Source organism: Vicugna pacos, chromosome 14 (assembly GCF_048564905.1).
Source record: "Vicugna pacos chromosome 14, VicPac4, whole genome shotgun sequence".
Classification (NCBI taxonomy): Eukaryota; Metazoa; Chordata; class Mammalia; order Artiodactyla; family Camelidae; genus Vicugna; species Vicugna pacos.
Window position 1 is genome coordinate 34,525,142 of NC_133000.1, and position 15,406 is coordinate 34,540,547.

The 15,406-nt window shown below is 41.7% G+C and overlaps 1 protein-coding gene across 2 annotated transcripts in view; it reads right to left on the reverse strand.

Annotated features, from left to right (window-relative positions):
- The window catches only part of LOC140701240 (trafficking protein particle complex subunit 9-like), a 241,850-nt gene that overhangs the window by 49,246 nt on the left and 177,198 nt on the right, over positions 1-15,406 (reverse strand). The window contains exon 1 of one of the 2 annotated variants that reach the window (XR_012080223.1): positions 4,219-4,268. The exons of the other annotated variant lie outside the window; for it this stretch is intronic. The gene's annotated coding sequence lies outside the window, so the exon portion shown is untranslated. Of the gene's footprint in view, positions 1-4,218; positions 4,269-15,406 lie in introns of those variants that run through there. 2 annotated transcript variants of the gene reach the window in all.

Consider the following 15,406-nt stretch of genomic DNA (forward strand, 5'->3'; position numbering starts at 1 on the left):
GCTCACCGAGGTGAGTAGCTGATAGATGCAAAAGAAATTCTCCTCTGAGATGATCTCCATTGGTTGGACCACAACGGGAAGTGTCTGGTGGTCCTCAGCACACTGCACGTAGTCAGGGATGCTCATGTTGCTGGCCCTGCTGAGAAGGGTGAGGAGATCAAGGTACATAATCTGCTGTGTGCTACGGGCCCATCTGGGTTGCTGTGACCTGGTGTGTACCAGCCAGAAGGCAAGGGAAGCCAAAGCAAATCCGGGGGTACAGTTTGTCCTCAGAGTCTGCACATGGCTAATGTATCTCAGATCATATTACCCAGCTTTTGGTCTAGGCTTCCTGCCTCTGCAGAGAAGGGTCATTTCTTATTTTCTATTTCCAAGCACCTAGCAAGGCCCTGATGCAAAGTCACTGCTCAAAAATGCTGAATAAAAAATGAACAAAGAAAATGCTTTCCCCAAACCCCCTCAGCAGAATATAAAGAAAAGGACCACAGTAGGATTAAAAGATCTGGATTTCTATCCAAATTATTTGAACCCCTAAGCTTCATAATAATGGATAAGAAAACTTGCCTAGGGGAAGAGGATACAGTTCAGTGGTACAGCACATGTTTACCATGTACGAGGTCCTGGGTTCAAAACCCAGTACCTCATTTTAAAAAATGAAACAAATAAATACACCTAATTACCCTCCTGAAAAAGTATTTTTTAATTCAAAAGTCAAAAAACACCTTGCAATTGACACAACATTGTAAACTGGACTATACTTCAATTAAAAAAAAAATCCTTGCCTTACAAGAATATATCTGAATTACGGATGTTTGCAAATGTAAAATGTCTAGGGTACCACCTGCATAAAAAGAGGTGACTGTACAAATGTACTATCCCTCCTTAATGAGCTATACTTCCTTTGGGGGGGTTATAACCTCTCAGAGCTAATTTTCTCAGATTAAAAAATATAAACATTGCCTGATTCTCAGTAGTGATGAATAATCAGATAAGCCAAAGAAAGCATATGACCCACAGAGTTTACTCAATAAATGTTTGTTGAATGAATGAATAAACAAGCAAGTGAATGCTGCTCCCTGCCACAGACCACCATAATGGTACTGCCTGGAAATCCCAAGCCCACGTTCACCCAACTCTGCACTAACAAAGTGGGTGACCTGGGTAGGCCTGTGTGCTTCTCTAAGCCCCAGTTTAATCATGAATAGAAATGAGGGCAATAACACAAACCTCAAATTGTTAGTGAGTCAGTAATGAATTGTACCTCACCATTGCAAGATGGAACCATGAAGGAAAACTGGGCAAAAGGATCCATAAGCCCTCTCCATATAATCTCTTACTACCACATGGGAATCAACATTACATCTCAAAATAAATAGTCTAACTTTTTAAAGAGGTTATTGAGGTTAGTTGAGCTCACTCTCTCAAATTAGGAACACACAGTACAAATAGGTCAATGCCCAGCCCATGAGATACACTCAGTTATCATTCCCAATGAACCCACTGGTACCTCCAACTTCAGAGCAAGAGAATGGGTCCTCGTGGCAACACGCCACAGCACCTGAAGCTAACAAAGCTAATGGTGTCCATTTCAAAGAGCCCCTGAAACCACCCTTGTTCTAAATTACTATTTGTAATTTTTTTTCCTTTTCATTAAATAGAAACTCCCAATTCCATAGAATTCTTACCAGATATCATGATGGCAGCCCTTCAAAGCCTGACCAAAGAGATCATGATGGCAGAACTTCTTGGTGAAACAATAAAATGAAAAGCTATTTCCACAAGACCTCTGAGTAAATCTACAAGGGAACTTCATCCTGGACTGAGGAAGAGGACTGGGGAGGAGGGGTTAATCTGGGGCACAGAGAACTATGGGCCACCTGTCCCACGATGGGCTTTAGACTCACCCTCACCCTCCAGGAACTTAAAATACACACAGACAGTCTGCTATGGACAAGATTTTTTTTAAACAAATCCCTGAATCCCTAGCAGGTCTTGTTTCTACCGAGACACAAATGGCTTATGTGTATAATGTTTCACAAAAGCCTTAAAATATTATCACCCCAACTTGACCCATCAAGAAACTGAGGTAGAGAAGTTTATCACATTCTACAAGATTAGAGAGAGTCCACGTCAGTCACCATATTTAAATCCAAGCCCCTGCTCCAGTGCTCACACTAGAAAATGTGACATAATGCCCCTTTCCTGCCCTCTCCCTGCAATCAATCTCTGAAGAGTCTTTTCTGTATCACCTGGGATCACAATCACATTCATTTTCCACAAAGAGCTATGTCACTCCTTGGAGGACTTATCAAAATCTAAAGGGTTGGGCTGAGAGGAGAGATTTGCATTTTCTGTTTCTCAAAGGAAACATGGCTTTAAAAGAAACTGAAAAGTACTTATCTAGTCTAAGCCCTCATTGTGCAGAGAAAGGACCGGAGGCTCAGATGAGAAGAGGAAAGGGCCTTATTAACAAATACTGCCTCAGCGCAGCACCAAGCCAGCCCTGGGCCCTTCTGGGGGAGGATCTGGGAGGCCCAGGAGAATGAGTGTAATAAAACAGAAAGAGAAGAAGCATACAAGGCCCTGTCTCTACACCACCATACCATGAATTTCCACCAAATTACCCAGTATGGGTGCAGCCAATATTAAGGTTGTCTAAACAGGTTATGGAACCCTGGAATTCTCAACCATAGTTGAAATTCCAAAATTTACTGTGCCTTTTTCCCAGTTCAAGCATCAATTCAGTGGGCACTCTGTACCAGGGACTACAGAGGCCTGAATTTCTCCCAAATACAGATCTCTATTACCACGTGTGCAAGCCACATAAAGGCCACCAGAATAAAAGCACCCACAGATAAGATGAAATTACTGAAACTGAAAGCAGCCAAAGAGCATATATTACTAGGAAAAACGGTGCTCCTAGAAATGGACTCATGGACATAGAAAGCAAACTGTGTTTAGCAGGCAGGAAAGGGGGGATGAACAGATACAAATTAGTAAATATAAAATAAATGACAAGGACCTGCTGTATAACACAGGGAACTATATTCAATTTCTTGTAATGAGTTATACTAAAAACAATCTAAAACATATATATACATATGCATATGTTTATAACTGAATCTCTGCTGTACACCTGAAACTAACATTGTAAATTGACTACACTTAAATAAAAATAATTTAAAAAAATAAGTAAAAATAAAAGCAACGCCATTAAGAAAAAATAAAAGAACACTCTAATCCCCTTAACTGTATGTGGTGGAGAATTCTGGTTGCAAGCACCAAGTCCACTAGATCACTTCAGCACTGGCTGTCACTCTTTCTGACCATCAGAGAGTCACTTGCTTCACTGAGGTTACTTTTCTCTTCTGTGAAAGGCTACAGTTGCAACTAACGATGTATAGAATCTCATCATTCACAAATACAACATGTAGTGAGGACTTCCCATGGGCCAGGCACTGGACAGATGAAAAGATAGGGTCCCAGATATATTCATGGGTAGAAGAAGTTTATGCCATAAAGACATTAATTCTTCCAGTTTTGATAGACAGATTCATTGCAATTCTTATTAGAATTCCTACCAGATTTTTCTTGGAATGTAACAAGTTAATTTATGATCATGAATAGCCAAGAAATTTCTTTAGAACCACCACTGGGGAGGGGTGGATAGGTCATTCATTTCCACTGGTCTTTCTGAAGTGATGAAAACGTTCTGGAATAATAATGGTTGCACCACTGTGAATATGCTAAAAGCTGCTGAATTGTCCCATTTAAATGGATGGAATTCATGGTGTGTGAACTATATCACAATAACACTGTTACATGAAGAATTATTTCTTGACAATTATTTTTCTGTTTATACCACTAGTCTATCACACAATTTAAGAAAAACAAAAAACCAAAACAAACCAAACTGTGCCAGGAGCTCTTTAGGACTGCAATATCCCTGGGTCTCCAAGGCCTCTGGTGGTGCTGTTCCTCTTAACACACACTAGCTGGGCTGGGCTAGTTAGGGACTGTAACTATCTTTTTAAAATCGAGGATCACTCCTTTCACCCTGGGAGAGGGAAGGAAGGAGGATGTCACAGCCTCATGCCTTCAGCTCATTTTTAACAGAACCAAGCCCTGCTTTCACCACTGTAATCACTCTCACTATAAAAACACGTGACATCAACAAGCACAGCCATGATAACACCTGAAAGTGTTAAAAGTACTTACCTGCAGCAGAAAAACTGAGGGAGGAGACAGAAGCTCGCTCAGCACTGAGGCTCCCTTTTCCCGACTCCAACTGGAGAAGCAGGGCGTTACAGCCGGAGGTTCTCAGCCCAGGGAACAGTGCCCAGGCCACTGAGCTGGTGCTCCGGGAGCGGGAAAGGGAGAGGAGGGCTTTCCCGGGGGGGAGGGAAAGGGGAGGGACGCGGGCTGCAGCCCTGCTCGGAGGCCAGCCCCAGCCTCAGCCCCAGCCCCCCGCCCCGTCCGGGTCCGCAGTCCCCGCCCGCCCGGACACAGCCCTCCCAGGGACGTGAACAGGCCGGCGGCCAAGGAGAGGAAGCCAGGGAGGGGAGGACTCGCGGGCGGGAGAGGGGAAGGGGACGCCAGCCGCGGACTGAGAGGATCCCGGCTGGGTGAGAGGTGGCAGGTGCACACCTGGCCCTTGGCAGCTGTGGCCGGGGCGCCGGGGCAGGTGGCGCGGGTAGAGGGGTCTGGACTGAGCAATTCATCTGAACACGGGCTGACTGGCGCCCTTGGGGACTGTGACAGGCGGACCGCCCTCCCGCAACCGCCTGACCACTTTTCCGGGAGCCCCCCACCTTGCACTTCCACAGCCAGAGGCCCCGGCCCCAGACAGGAACCAAAGGCCTACCGGGCGACAGAGTTGAGAAAACTTTGGGCCCGATCCCCGGCTAGGATATGGAGCTTCCAACCAGCGGACCACTTGGCACTGACTGCGCATGCGCAGGAGGGCCAGCGATCCTCTCTGGGTTCTGTGAGAGAAGGTGGGACAGGGAGGGAGGGAGAAGATGGGAGCGGGTGGAGAGGACGGGAAAATTGGAGAGATACAGATGGACACGATGAGCAGAGAGAAGGGAGGGATCTGGAGAGGGGAGGGTCTTAGCGGAGTTGGAGAGAAAAAGCTTTACCTCTGGGGCAGCCCTAGGCGGCAGACCCGCCTCTGTACCCTTCTGTAACCCTTCAAGTCCCGCAGCTCAAGTTTTACCTCCCTGATCCAGCCCTCCATCATATGCTTCTGCAGAAACCCTATGGGGATCACACCCATTGCCCCCACGCGGACCTGGGTTTCCTCTTGCTCTGAGAACCAAGCACCCGCAGGTGTTGTCGCTCAGAACTACCTTGGGAAAGGTACATAATCCCCTTTTACACGCTGGGAAACAGACAGGCAGGATCACTGCCTTAGCTCCACTGTCCCAGGTGTTGGGCTGGCGGGGAGCGGGATGGTACAAGATCAGAGCCCCAGACAGAGCAGACTGCCTGAGTGTTGGTGCATAGTCCCCATCCCTCCTGGGTAAACCATACCCCACCCTAGTGGAAACATCAAGGGCTCACAGTAGTTCCCTGGGTGTGGGAGAGCTGTCCCCATGTGAAGGAAAAGTCCAGCTGGGCTAACAAGCTAAGTCACAAATCTAAGTGTGATTAGTGTCGGTTTAATGATCTAAATTCTGCTGGGCTATCTCATATATCTGAAGTTTAGTGTCAGTTTATTGGGCTAACAACCTAACTCGTAATTCCAAGCTCAACAAGTGTCAGTAATGTGATCTACTACAAATTGATAAGCTCCAGTGTACTGATTCCTTGCTTTTTGTTCTTTGAGCCTTATTGGCTAATTCCCCCTTACTTGTAATTAAGCCTTTAAAACCTCATGTGCACGTCTTGGAGGTGCTCAGAACTTCGGAGCAGGAGCCCCTCTGAGCCCACCGGCATAATACTCCTGAGTACACCAACACCCCGATTGGTGCTTTTCTTGGCTGGCCTGTTTCCATAACACTCAGCTCCAGTGCCCAGCTTTCTAGGTAGATAGGAGTGTTACCAAGTCGAAATTCTTTCTCCTCAGTGCAGAACAGGACAATAAATTGGGAGACCAGATGTTGGGGCATGGAATAGCAAGTTTCTGTAGGCCTAGATGGCAAAATAATGTCCTGGAAAACCATCTCCCCAAGTCACAATTCAGGCTCCTTTCCTATGCGCTTGGTTGTTGCAATCTTCTTAGTGTAGGAATTCCTTCTTGTTAGAATCCTTTCTTCTTGCAGCTATCTGCGTGGGTCAGATCCCTGCAAACCTCCAACAAAACAAACGTTATTTTCTATTCTGTAATTTGCTATCTTTAAATGAATGAAAAAGTGTTAAATATCCTTAAAGGTCAGAGGCTTCAGAATACAGCAGCCATGGAATCACTGAGTCATCACTTTTGATTTAAGCCAGAAAACATTTATTGACTCTCTCCAATGTGCAGTCGTGTTTTAAGAATTCTTTTAATATAATTATTATTATTATTATTACTACTACTACTGCTACTACTATTAATATTAATATTATTACTATTATTTTATGAAATAATAACACGGTTTTTCTCACCCCTGCCCATGGCTGGTGAAAAACCAACTGAGTTTTTCTTGAGTTGTTTTCCAAGGAGTAGAGATGAGTTTATAAACAGAACACATCTTCAGGGTAAAACAGGCAGAGTCCTTTTCCAGCAGACCAGACAGCTATGAAGGATTTTCAACAGAGGCGCCCAGAAGCTGAGAGAGAAAGCCTCCAGGACACTACAAAAAGCTGCCCAAACTGCCTTCTCCATGGCACTACTGAAATAGGAAAGAACAAATCTGACTCCATATTTGATCTGTACCTTTGACTTTAACAAAGCCAAGTTAATATGCTCCGGTCTTTTCATGGGTTATGATGTCACAGAGGAGATGGACAGGTCAACAAGGAACCACTCTACCGTGATTACAGAGCCGGAAAAAGGGATGGGCTGCAAGATGTATGACGCAGCTGCAACTGTGCCTGTGCTTGTAGGCAGGTATCCAAAATCGCCTCGACAATGTGTCAAACACTTGTGCCCACGTCCTCATCAACAGACATGTATTAAAGACAAATGGAACCATATAAAAGGCCAATACCCTTGCTGGGTACACGGTCCAAAGAACAAAGTCTCAGTTTGACAACTGGCCATCTCGGTTCCCTGGGATTCATTCTTGAAGAACCTTAAAAACCACTCCTCTGTCCTCAAGAAGTGCTGCATATTTGTCCTATCTTTGGCTCAGGGATGGAACACGTTCAAATGAACTTTAATGTCTGCACAGATTTGACTGTCTTTCTCCAGGTTCACTTGTCCATTCCAAAGAGGCCTGAGCTAAGTCCATCCTCCGTAAGATCTATGAGTGACAGCTCATTGAGCCTGCAATTAAAAGCCAAGTGAACAAGACTGTCCTCAGCTAAAAAGTTCACCCACCCTTCACTGATTTCTTAATATCCTCTCCTGGCTAATTGCAACAGACTAACCCCTCCCTCCACCAAGATACCCAACTGTGTCATTTTGTCTCCCCAAAGAGAAAGTAAGGTCCATAAAAGAGGAGACAACTACATAGTCACCTCTGAATTCTTAGCATATAGTAATGTCAATAAATAGAACTCAGATTATTGCTACTTTCCTTTAAAACCATTCTGGTTATTTGAATGAGACCTTGGAAGAGAGGTGTTTGCTGTCCAGTATCTTGATCCACAAGACTCTGGAGGCCTTTTTCGGAATAGCTGTTCACTGATTCATTCAAAACACAACTTATCAATCAAGGAGTAGCTGTGGTTTTCTGCCAGGAGTTTGTGGTCACTCTCATGCCAGAACAGCTTTAAACTATATCCTTACTTTGGATTTGTTATTTTTCCCCTCTTCCAAAAAATTGACTTTCCTTACTTTCTTGTCTTGAGGAATTTTTTTTTTCCTCTTTCACCCTTTAGTAAACCAAGATTCTCAGGATGGGCTAGGCCCATTATATGATCACCCATCCAACTCCTAGTGTGAGATGCCTGGGGCTAACTTCCTGCCCTCCTGTCAAGGCAACTGAAAATCAGTTCAGGAGCCAACCAGCACACCACGGATTCTAACGCTCACTTATCTCCCAGAATCCCTGTTTTCTCCTTTGTCTTGGCTTCTGAGGATTTCCCCTTTCTTGACAATTAGTTGTGCAGCTTGAAAGATGAGGAAGGAAGGTTTTATTTCTCAATCAGCATTTTAAGAAACTTGTCTAATGAAGGTTTCCAAGAGTTTCTACAACCCTCCATTGCCGAGACAGAAAACACACTAGACATTTTCTAAATTTAGGTCTCATGTGCATTTTTTCTTTGCTTTTGTTTTCTTAACTGCTAACAGACATTATTTAATTGAAAAAAAATAAGGCCCCAAAAAGGATATAACACTGAAGGGGCAAACAAAATTAAAGGGCAAAGACAGAAAAATGATAACTACTCTACAAATTTAATATAATACATACACTATGTATCAGATCAGAAATTCTCAGTAACAGCTAATTGAAACATGACCATGATGTAAAATTTCTCTCCTGTCAGGACATGACCAACAGAAAATACAATTAAACCAACAAACTAATATCCTAAGTCTGGCAAGGTACAGAAGGCTACAAGCTAAATGTGTCTTCTTCTGGAAAAGAGGGAGACTCACCAGCACTTCTCTGTGGAGCCTGAGCCCACGGGAGGACGGTGAAGTGAGCTCTGTAAGTACCCAATTAGCAAAGTGAGTGATGAATAAATAGACGTGAGCTTTGTTGACAGTGATGATACTACTATTCATTTGTCCTTTAAAATATGACTTCACTTTCAGTGATCAATACTTCGGCGTCCTCAGGAGTTGAGATTTTAGGAAAATGTACATCCTGGGCCCAGACCTCCTCTTTAAGCTCGTGACTCTGCACGTAGATATCTCAAGGGCACTCCCAACTCAACCTGCAAAGAGCTGACTTCACAGTGCTCCTCCCATAGCCGTCCTGCCCAGGGCCTCTGGTCAGGGGGTAAGGTCTCCCTGCGTTTACCAACTCAGGCCCATTACTCACAGATGTGTATGGACCCCTCCTTCAGGGACCAGATATCCTCTGTCACAGAGTACCACCACCCTCAACTGACCTACCAGATACTCACTGGCACTCACTCAGCACTGAATCTGTGCTGGAGACCACGCTGCACACCGCACAGTGTATCTTCCTGGATCTCCACAACAGTCCTGGGAATTGGGTACATCACTGCTTCAATTGATTAGATAAACTGTTTCAATTCCTTGCGTGTGTCATTCAAACTGACACGGCTACTAAGCCACAAGCCTGGGCCTGAAAACCACTTGAAAATTGAACACTGCTACACCTCGCAGCCACCCTACTCTGACTCATCACATCACCTGCTGCCAAGCCTTCTAAACTTTTCCAAGCATTCTACAAGACAAATGTGAACTACGAGAGCACCCTACTCTCCTACTTAAAATCTGTCAATGATGGTGCACTGCCCTTAGGAGAAAGCCCCACCGGGCTTGAGCACAGCCTAAGACCCCAGCATCCGCTTTCCCTGCGTGGCCGCGCTGCCTCACCCACCACGCAGCTCTACACGTGCCGTGTCCAGGACAGGGATGCTGACTCCGTACAACCCAGGGCTTGTCTCACTCGAACAATGATCACTTTCTTCAGTGTTCATCTTCATTGCTGACTCTCACAAAAATGTTTTCTCATGATGAATCAATATCTTTTTCCTTACAACTTCCCATCATTGATAATGAGCTCCCCCCAAAAGAGAGAAGACCTAATTCTCAGTCTCCTTATCTGTAAAGTGAGAATAACAAGGAAATATATGAGGTTTTAAGAGAAATAATATTCATGTGAGGCTGAGGGACAATTCCATCATACAGTAAGCACTCAATGTGTGCTTACTTAATATTAGTAAGAATATATTGCATTCTAGCAACCTTCAATCAATGTTTTATGACTTTGTCCAACAGACTACTGACAAACTGTTGGACGAACCACTTTGAGCAGATCAGCACTAGCGTACTGGGAGAGGTAAGCGCTGACTCCAGTTACAGCTGCAGCCACCCAGCACTACGGGACGGGGGCAGTTTGCTCAAACTCTTAAATGTTGCTTGAGCATTTAGTCCTCGTTATAGAATAAAGATAGGTGTTCTTTAGTCAAATCTCCTGAAACATAAATCTTCAAAGATTGATGCAAAAAGGTTTCAAGTACAACACTCTCACTAGAATTTATTTGAAAATTATAGTCTTAGCTACTCCGCACATCAAAAGGGCATAATCTTAATGTATCTGACTAAATACACTGAAAGGGTTGTTTAAAAGAAATTAAGAAGAAGCCATTCTGAATAAGCTCTCAGTATCATCTGCACAAAACCCCACCCACGGGTCTCATTTCTCACTTCCACATAGGTGTTTTCAAGTAGCTTACCTTGGGTCTTGGTTTCTTATAACACGGGGCGGGGAATAGTTGTGGATAGATTTATGTAGCAAATATATACCTAGGGTATTTGCTGTGAAGGAATTCTAGAAATAAGAAGATTGATATATAGTCCCACCCATAAGAAACTCAGCCTTTCCATTTACAACAGCATTAAGAATAAAGTGAGAGATACATTTAACAAAAATTTACAAGATTTGTACATTGAACTTTTTGAAGTATCACCAAAATAAATTTTAAAAGATCTACATATATGGAAGACATTCCATTTTCATGGAATGATTGACAATATTATTAAAAATGTTAAGACTCCTCAAAGTGATCTATATATTCAGTGGAATCCCTATCAAAATTCCAGCTAACTTCATTGCAAAAATTGAAAAACTGAACCCAAAATTCATATGGACGTGCAAGGGGCCCAGGACAGCAAAAACAACCTTGAAAAAGAAGAGTAAAGTTGGAGGACTCACTTTAAAGTGTACTAAAATGCTATAGCACTAAGTCAGTATGAAACTGGCATAAGTTTGGATAAATAAATTAAAGAGACACAATAAAAACCCACGGGGAAAACTTTCATTTACAGACAGTTTTCCACTAGGGGGCCAAAAACACTCCATTGAAAGAATAGTCTATTCAACAAATGGTGCAGGGACAGCTGGGTGTCTGCAGGCAAAAGAATCAATCTGGAATCTGAACACCCATATTTTATATAACAAATAAAATTAATTCATAATAGATCACAGACAGAAATGTAAAAATTAAACTTATAAACTTTCTAAAAGAAGACACAGTATAAATCTTTGTGGGCCTAGGATAGGCTTTGGTTTCCTAGATACAAAACCAAGAGCACAAGTGATAGAAGAAAAAAGCAGATAAACTGGACTTCATCAAAATTAAAATCTTTTTATTACAAAGGACATCATCAAGAAAGTGGAATGAGAGGGGAAGTAGTTATCTCAAGTCAGAGAGGGCGTGCTTAGCAAGAAAAATAAAATAAATCATTTCATCTATCTACCTCCCCTGTAAAGAAATTGTTTTAATGTTTAAAAAAAATATAGTGAAAAGACAGTTTGCAGAATAGAAGAAAAATTATGCAAAGCATGTATCTAATAAAAGAGTAGTATCCAGGATATATAACGAATGCTTTCAACTGAACAATACAAGGAAATAGACACAATTTTTAAATTTACCATGAATTTAAATAGATATACAAACGGCCAATAAGCATATGAAACGATGCTCAGCATCACTAGTGAAATCAAGAACAAAATGAGATCTCATTTTACACCCACTAGGATGGTTATAACCAAAACATGGACAATAACAAATGTCATTCAGGAGGCAGAAAAACCTCATATGCGGCCAGGGGAAAGGGACAATGGTGCAGCTTCTTTGGAGAAGTCTGGTATTTCCTCAAAAGCTTAGAGTTATATGGCTCAGCAATTCCACTCCTATATGTAGAGTCATCCCTCAATACCCTTGGGTGGTTGGTTTCAGGAACCCCACACCCTGGATACCATAATCCAAGGATGTTCGAGTCCCTTTACAATCAGCCATCTGGATCCATGTAGTGGAAACTACAGATATGGCGGGCCAAATGTACAGCCAACAGAATGAAAACATATTCTCATAAAAAATTTCACATCAATATTCATAGCAGTATCATTCAGAGTAGCCAAAAGTTACTAACAATATCCATCCATCAATGAACGGATAAACAAAATTACCAAGAATAGGCCCACAAACTTTTGGCCATTGAAACTTTGACAAAGGAGGTGACAACATACAATGGAGTAAAGACAGCCTCTTCAGCAAATGGTGTAGGGAAAACTGCACAGCTGCATGTAAATCATTGAAGCTAGACTACTGCCACACTGCATACACAAAAAAGAATTAAAAATGTGTTAAAGACTTAAACATGTAGAGAAGACACTATAAACCTCTTAGAAGCAACCATAGGCAAAACATCTGACATACATCTCAGCAATGTTTTCCTAGAGCAGTCTACTCAAGCAATAGAAAAACAACCAAAAATATACAAGAGGGATCTAATTAAACTTACAAACTTTTACACAGCTAAGAAAACAGTAAGCAAAACAAAAAGACAACCAACCTATGGAATGGGAGAAAATATTTGCAATAAATGAAACTGCTAGGGGCTTAATTCCCAGAATATGTAAGCAGCTTTTACAGTTAATATGAAAAAAAACAAACAATCAATTCAAAAATTGGCAGAAGTCCTAAAGAAACATTTCTCCAATGAAGACGTACAAATGGCCAGTAGCCACATGAAAAAATGTTCAATATCTTTATCAGAGAAATGCAAATCAAAACTGCAATCAAGTATCACCTCTCACCAGTCAGAATAGGCATCATTCAGAAGTTCACTGACAATAAATACTGGAGAGGCTGCGGAGAATTGGGAACACTCCTACACTGTGGAGGGAATTCAGTTTGGTGGAGCCATTGTGGAAAAGTGTATAGATGTTCCTCTAAAGACAAAAAATTGACCTCCCATATGAACTAGCAATGCCACTCCTGGGCATATATCCAGAAGGAACCCTAATTCAAAAAGACACCTACACCCCAATGTTCACAGCAGCACTATTTACAATAGCAAGACATGGAAACAACCGAAATGTCCACTGAGAGATGACTGGATAAAAAGGTTGTAGCATATTTGTCCAATAGACTACTATTCAGCCATAAAATAATAATAAATTAATGCAATTTGTAGCAACATCAATGGACCTGGAGAATGTCATTCTAAGTGAAGTAAGCTATAAAGAGAAAGGAAAATACCATATGAGATTGCTCACATGTGGAATCTAAAAAAAAAGAAAGAAACAAAAAGATAAACTTATCTACAGAACAGAAACAGACACAGAGTCATAGAAACCAAACTATGGTTACCAGAGGGGAGAGGGTGTGGGAAGGAATAAATTGGGAGTTCAAGATTTGCAGATACTGAGTATGTAACAAATAAACAGCAAGTTTATACTGTATAGCACAGGAGAATATATTTAATATCTTATAGTATCTTGTGTTTAAAAAGAGTATGAAAATGAATACAGGTATGTTCCTATTTAACTGAAGTGTTGTGCTGCACACAAGAAACTGACACAAAATTATAAACTGACTAGACTTCAATGAAAATATTTTTAAATAGACCAAAAACGAAAAAAAGGAAAATGATATTATCAAACAAAAAGAATAAAGTACTAATTCAGGCTACAATATGGATGAACCTTGAAACTTTATGCTAAAAAGCCAGACACAAAAAGTCAAATAGTGCCCTTTAAGGTGAAATGTATCTAAGCTTTTATTTTACTACTCCTGTAAATTTTCCGGTGGTTTGAAATCTATCAATATCAAAATAAGATGTATTATACATTAAAAGCTTAAAACGCTTCCTCACAGCAGGGCTTTTATTATTAAATTCAGAAACGCATATAAAGCTCTTGGAAAAACACTTTGCACCTCCACACACAATCACTGCTGTCACTGCCACTCAAAGGGTGGTGCCAGCACTGATGAGAGCTGCCTCCACTCGCTCCCCTGCAGAAAGGAGTGAAGGCCTGAGCTCTGACAGGCAGGGTGAGCGTGAACCTGGGTCAGACACAGCCATGTCCCAGGGTCTGCGTTACCCAACTTTCTTATAAAAACTGCAACATGAGATGTAAACATGCTAGAGGGATGTATCTTACAACACTGGGAATACAGACAATGTTTTACAGTAACTATAAATGGAGCATCTATTGTACAACTGAAACTAATATCATATTTTAAATCAGCTATATCTTTCTAAAAAATTAAAAAATATTTCTAAAATGTTATCACTTTAATATTCAATTTGGTTTTTAAGTAACTACTAAACAGCTTAGAATGTATAAAAGCATTTAATTGTGCTGTTTGTTTACATATTTATTCACATTCAGCCTCTTGCTAAAGAGAATTTAAACAATTCTTTTAAAAACAGCTTAACAACCTTAACAACAAGAAGGCAAACCTGAGAGTGAAGAGAAAATGGATATTCAATACTTAAATGAAACCAGGGGGAGATAAACTCATAAAAATGGATTCCATGAAGTCAGAGCAAGTGTTAAAGGCTGACTAGATATTCAGCTGTAGGATTCTTGGCAGCTAAACCAAAAAGAAAAGATGATGGGGCGGGTGGTAGAGCGTGTGCTTAGCGTGCACGGGGTCCTGGGTTGAAGCCCCAGGGCTTCCACTAACAGATAAATACATCTAATTACCTGCCCCCATAAAAGATCACCAAAGAAAAGAAAAAGAGAAATTTCTTTCCCAAAAAACCCTGATATTAAATTTGGATTAAATACTTAAAAAAAGCAAAAAAGAAAAATAGAAAAGATAAGTGACACTGTGAAGGAAAACCACAGCTGGTCTAACAAGCTAAGTCACAAATCTAAGTGTGATAAGTGTCGGTTTACTGATCTAAGTTTTGCTGGGATACCTGGTAAATCTGAAGTTTAATGTCAGTTTACTGGGCTAATAAGCTAACCCGAAAATCCAAGGTCAACAATTGTCAGTAACGGGATCTGTTCCAAATTGATAAGCTTCAGTGTACTGATTCCTTGCTTTTTGTTGTTTGAGCCTTATTGGCTAATAGCCCCATACTTGTAATTAACCGTATAAAACATCATGTGCACATCTTGGAGGGGCTCAGAGCTTTGGAAAAGAAGCCCCTCTGAGCCCGCCAATGTAATAAATCTCAATACTCCAACCCTCTGAGTGATTCTTGTTTCTTGGCTGGCCTGTTGTTTCCATAACAACACAAGGGATAATGCCCGTGAGATAAATCTGCAGTGGCTGCTGGCAGGTCCCCATGTCTCACGTGGGAAAATCTGAAACATCCTTCTCAACACTCAGAGTCATCATAAGCCCACCCCAAACCTGCAGCCTTTAAATG